Genomic DNA, 5842 nt, shown 5'->3' with positions numbered 1-5842 from the left:
TTTAATTTGTGACTTTATGAAAGTCTCAGGGAGAATTCCAACCTGTACTTGGAAATCAGGAGCAAACTACCACCCCACTTGATTCCAGTAGATGACTCAGTCTGCTTGCATATCCCTTCATTTGACAACTATTTGAGTACCTTTCAGGAACCTAATATTATTCTGGGTATTATGAATATATTGACTAATGGGACCAAAAGGACTCTGTCCTCAATGAGCTTTCATTCTAGTAGAGAGATGGAAAATAAGAAGTAAACAAAGCTATTATAGATTGTGATGAGTGCTACAGAAGAAATACAATGATAAGAGGAAATATTAGAAACTACTATGCTAGATATACTAGGAAAGCTTTTTAAAGCAGGTGTTATGTAAGCAAGAACACGATTTCCAGTCAGGGAAAGAGCTAGAGATGAATGAGGAATGAAAAGGAGCTGGAAGAGTAAAAGGCCTGATATGTTTGAGAAACCAACAGGCTAATGTAGCTAGAGTAGTTTCTCCATTTGTGAGTCTGACACTGTAAGTGGATAGTTACCAGAAATTTTAAAAAGCAAGAGAAAAAATAAATTGGAGTACATCACACATTTTTGAGTATTTTATTTTGTTTTTTTGTTTGTTTGTTTGTTTGTTTTGTTAAATTTTTTAAAAAGATTTTATCTGAGAGAGAGATCATGAGCACGGGGGAAGGGCAGAGGGAGAAGCAGACTCCTGGCTGAGCAGGGAGCCCGATGCTGGATTCAATCCTAGGACCCTGGGATCATGACCTGAGTTGAAGGCAGACACTTAACCGACTGAGTCACCCAGGTGCCTCTTATTTATTTATTTTTAAGTAATCTACACCCATGTGGGGCTCCGGCCTACAACCCTGAGATCAAGGGGCACATGTTCCACCAACTTAAGGGCCATGTACCCCTTAAGTATTTTATTTTGATTATATATTTGAATGTGTATACTTGGTTGCAAATGATGGTCAAAAAAGTATGAGAGCTACTAGCTCAAAGTATGGTAAATGTATATGGATAGGAGGTAAATGTATATATATGGGGAGGAGGTTTTTTTTTTTTTTTTTTAATTTTTATTTATTTATGATAGTCAGAGAGAGAGAGAGAGAGGCAGAGACACAGGCAGAGGGAGAAGCAGGCTCCATGCACCGAGAGCCCGATGTGGGATTCGATCCTGGGTCTCCAGGATCACGCCCTGGGCCAAAGGCAGGCGCCAAACCGCTGTGCCACCCAGGGATCCCCGGGGAGGAGGTTTTTAAACAAATTTTTTATTTTGAATTACTATATATTTTTAAAAACTTTATTTGAAAGAGACTGAGAACAAGAGACATCACAGAAGGAGAGAGAAAGGGAGAAACAGACTCGCTGCTGAGTGTAATGTCTCATGCAGGGCTCAATCCCAGGACCCTGAGATCATGACTTGAGCCGAAGGCAGATGCTTAACCTACTGAGCCACCCAGGCGCCCCTTGAGTAATATTAGATTTATTTATTTATTTTTAAAAGATTGTATTTATTTATTCATGAGAGACAGAGGGAGAGAGAGAGGCAGAGACACAGGCAGAGGGAAAAGCAGGCTCCATGCAGGGAGCCCGACGTGGGACTCGATCCCGGGTCTTCAGGATCAGGCCCTAGGCTGAAGGCGGCGCTAAACCACTGAGCCGCCCGGGCTGCCCTAATATTAGAGTTAGAGAAAGTTTCAAAGACAGTACAGAATTAGATGCCCATCACCCAGTTTCCTCTAATTCTAACATCTAATATAAAACTTTTGTGTCAAAACTAAGAGATTAACATCTATATGTTACTATTAACTAAACTCCAGATTTTATTCAAATTTCACCAGTTTTCTCATTAATGCCCTTTTTTTTTTAAGATTTTATTTATTTATTCATGAGACAGAGAGAGAGAAGGCACAGACACAGGCAGAGGGAGAGGGAGAAGCAGGCTCCATGCAGGGAGCCTGACGTGGGACTCGATCCCGGGTCTCCAGGATCAGACCCTGGACCCAAGGTGGTGCTAAACGCTGAGCCACCCGGGCTGCCCTAATGACCATTTTCTATTCCAGGAGTGAATCCAGGAAACAACCTGGATTGTTGTTGTTTCCAGTTGCATTTAGTAGGTTTTGTTTCAAAACACTATAGTATACCGACAAAGAGTATATGTAACAAAGTGTAGGTTTGGTTTAAAAGTGTGGCCTGGTTTTCCAATTTTCTGTTTTTGGCATACTGCACTAGTACTAGGCAAGTCTGCCCCTCAAATCTTCCCAAAAACTTGTTGAAGTTGTGGGAGCTTAGTCCCTGATTTTCTTGCGCAATTGACCCCTCACTTCCTGATTTGAAAGATTAGTTCAGAGACGCCTGCGTAGCTCAGTGGTTGAGCGTCTGCCTTCCACTCAGGCAGTGATCTAGAGTCCCAAGGTGAGTCCCACATTGGGCTCCCTGCAGGGAGCCTGCTTCTCCCTCTGCCTATATCTCTGTCTCTTTCTCTGTGTCTCCTCTGAATAAATAAACAAAATCTTTAAAACAAAATTAGCTCAATTTTCATGACAGTCATTATGTTGTTGAAAACCAGGCTCTGTGCTCCAGAGCTGAAATATAGCACAAGGATAGAGTTTGGGGGTAAAGAGGAAAGATAGTTTTATGATTTCCAGGCAAAGGAGGCTGCAGCAGGCTAATGCCTTCAAAACTGCCTACCCATAATTGGTAAAAGGCTGAGGGGTTTTATAGAAAAAAATACAGGGTCTGGGCAGTTGGTTGGGAATCTGGAAGTACTGCCAGCCCTATTGGTTATGTCTTCAAGGGAGTCTCATGATTAGCACTGGCAATGGCTATCGGAGTCTCATTCTTTTTTTTTTTTTTTAAGATTTATTTATTTATTTATGAGAGATACAGAGAGAGAGAAAAAGGCAGAGACACAGGCTGAGAGAAAAGCAGGCTCCATGCAGGGAGCCTGATGTGGGACTCCATCCTGGATCTCCCAAGATCACGCCCTGGGCCGAATGCAGGCACCAACCTGGTGAGCCACCCAGGTATCCCCAGAGTCTCATTCTTAGGTATACTTTGAGGTAAGCAAGATGTCAACATTGATGCAGAGCTCCTGAAACAAAGGTTTCTATAGAAAAACAAGGGAAGGAAAAGGAGAAGCTTTTTTTTTTTAATATTTTTTTAAATTTTATTTATTTATGATAGTCACACAGAGAGAGAGAGAGGCAGAGACATAGGCAGAGGGAGAAGCAGGCTCCATGCACCGGGAGCCCGACGTGGGACTCGATCCCGGGTCTCCAGGATCGCGCCCTGGGGCGAAGGCAGGCGCCAAACCACTGCGCCACCCAGGGATCCGAGGAAAAGCTTTAAGAATAAGGAAGAGGGGTAATTTGTTAAGTCTTGCTGAAACATTAGTGTGTCTATCTTAATCTCTATCCATCTTCATGTGTGTTGTTTTTGTTTTTTTTTTTTTTTAAGGATTTTATTTATTTATTCCTAAGAGAGACAGAGGCACAGGGAGAAGCAGTCTCCATACTGGGACTCCAGGATCACACCCAGAGCCAAAGGCAGACACTCAACCAACTGAGCTACCCAGGCCTCCCTCTATGGCGGTTTCAATCACAATAATAGGGTTGAGGCAGCAGGAGTAGAGTCTGGGAGGCTGGGACCAGAGCAAGCACAAGAATTATTTTTTCTGTAATAAAATAAAACTAAGTGCAGCCGTGGAGGGGTTAATGAGAACTGGGTAAGGCTCCTTGGACTGAAATTTTTGTATTTATTTATTTTGTTTAAGATTTTATTTATTCATGAGACACACAGAGAGAGAGGCAGAGACACAGGTAGAGAAGCAGGCTCCCTTTGGGGAGCCTGATGCGAGACTCCATCCCAGGACCCGGGGATCATGACCTGAGCCAAAGGCAGATGTTCAACTACTGAGCCACCCAGGTGCCCCTGGACTGAAATTTTTTTTTTTTTTGGACTGAAATTTTTAAATTCTGTCAGGGCATCATCAACAGAACCAGGCACTACTTTGTGGTCCATTTCATCCTCGAAACAATTATGCGAAGGAGGCACTATTTCTTGCGTTTCGCTGAGGATCGAGAAAGAAGTAATTTGCACAAAGGCCCGCACTGAGGGGCAAAGCGAGACTCTTACCCAAACCACCGCTCATCAATCACTCCCCTTAGGCGGAGTTAGTGCGCAAACGCCACACGCAAAAGACTGAAAAGTTCCTCTCGCCACAAATACCTGCAACTTCCGGGAAATTGCCCAAGAACCTCAGCGCGCTTGCGCCGCTCCGCCCCGCACGTCACCGTTCCGTCCCTCCCCTTCTGGAACGCGGAGCTGCTGAGCGGGCTGTCGGCCATTTTGTGAAGCGGCGAAAGAGGTGGTGGCTGCTGTGGGCTCCGGGAAGCCGTTCGGGCTGGGGCTGTCGGCCGCGGGGCGGAGGCACTCGCGCGGGGGGTAACTCGGGTCTGGGTTCGGGTGCCGCGCAGCTCTCCCCGGTAAGACTCCCGCAGCCCGGAACGGGCGGGGCTGTGCGGGGCTCGAGCCGCCCCTTGGTGGCCCGGGGCGGGGCCTTCGGAGGCCTCCGAGCCCGCCGCTGCGAGCGCCCCACACAAAAGGGTCGCGGCATGGCTGCGGGGGGCCTGGGAAGCCGCTTGCGCCTTTGAATCCTGAGAGGATGCAGGAAGGACGCAAGAGAGGATGAGGATGAGCCTGCATACCGAAGTGGGGACGGGGCCCTAGGGAGGACGCCCCCGTGGTCTGAGAGGGAGGAGGCCACACACGGCTGGGTGGCCCAGCGGCCTGCGAACTAACGGGGGTTGCAGTGAAAACACATGTTTATCCCGAATGAGCAAGATTCTCTGTGCCTCCCTAAAGGGACAGAGATTGTAACTACATCTCTGTGCCCCGTAGTGAGGAGATAAACGTAGTGAGGACACTCCCTCCATCCCAGTGGAAAGGAGGCTCCTGTGGCCTAACAGGAAAAGGGGACTGGAGTCTGGATACACCTGTGGGGAGGAAGCTGCAGTCGGTACACTCCTGTGAGCCTAGGAAGGAAGTCAGAACCGGCCGCCCTCTCGGCCGAAGGTGGTGAGGGTTGTAGGGAAACGCTTCCAAGGCTCAGCGCGGGGCGGGGCTTACCCTCTAGAGTGTCGGCGACTTGAGAAGCCGGCCTCTGTAGCGAGAAAGTGGGGGGTGAGTACGCCTCCCAGGCTTCTGAGAATTTCGGAAGCCAGGCCCTTGATCCCCAAGCAGGGAAGAAGCTGCAAAGAGCACCACCTTTGCCTATCCCTTAGGAGAGAGGCTCCAGCACTGAGAGAGGAGCGGACCCAACGAGGTGGAGGGTGGGTGCTTTTTGATGTGTGAGTGAGTTTCTCTAGTGGAGGCTGGAGGTGTTAGTTGGCAGCCACGTGAAATAAGTGGGTGGGGCTTTGAGAATCTACAGGTTTGCGTAGGGGATGGACACCAGTGCAGGCTTAGCTGCCAGATTGTAAATGCATGCACGGACTTCTTGTGTGCCTGTAATGTGAACTTTACAGTGAAAAATCTGAGCGGCTCTGGTGAAGGTAACTGGGTTATTTATTTAGCGTAAGAGTGCTGGGAGCTCTGTATCCTGAGTTGCAGGCTCTAACGTGGGAGCGGTTTCTGGACCCTGAAACCTCCCTTGACTCCAGGATTTCCAGAGATGACCTAATATAATTTGTGGTAGTTGTCAGGAACCATTGAGGATTTCTCAAGAATAGTGTAATTCCAGTCAGTATAATCTGAGGAAAAATGTAATTGCAACTGAAGGATCGTTGAAGGAGGGACTTGTGACTGGAGTATTCTTAGGGCTGCTTGCTTGAATGGTTTAA

At 47.3% G+C, this 5842-nt stretch overlaps 1 protein-coding gene across 4 annotated transcripts in view; it reads left to right on the top strand.

Annotated features, from left to right (window-relative positions):
* The first annotated feature begins 4325 nt into the window (after positions 1–4325).
* Positions 4326–5842, top strand: part of CPNE1 (copine 1) — a 35778-nt gene continuing 34261 nt past the window's right edge. The window contains exon 1 of one of the 4 annotated variants that reach the window (XM_077872923.1): positions 4326–4445. The gene's annotated coding sequence lies outside the window, so the exon portion shown is untranslated. Of the gene's footprint in view, positions 4487–5529; positions 5555–5842 lie in introns of those variants that run through there. The other 3 variants (XM_077872924.1, XM_077872922.1, XM_077872925.1) reach the window with 3 other exon arrangements.

This window comes from Canis aureus, chromosome 26 (genome assembly GCF_053574225.1).
Source record: "Canis aureus isolate CA01 chromosome 26, VMU_Caureus_v.1.0, whole genome shotgun sequence".
NCBI lineage: Eukaryota > Metazoa > Chordata > Mammalia > Carnivora > Canidae > Canis > Canis aureus.
The sequence above is the reverse complement of the archived record's forward strand: the minus strand, read 5'-3'. Positions and strand labels throughout refer to the sequence as shown.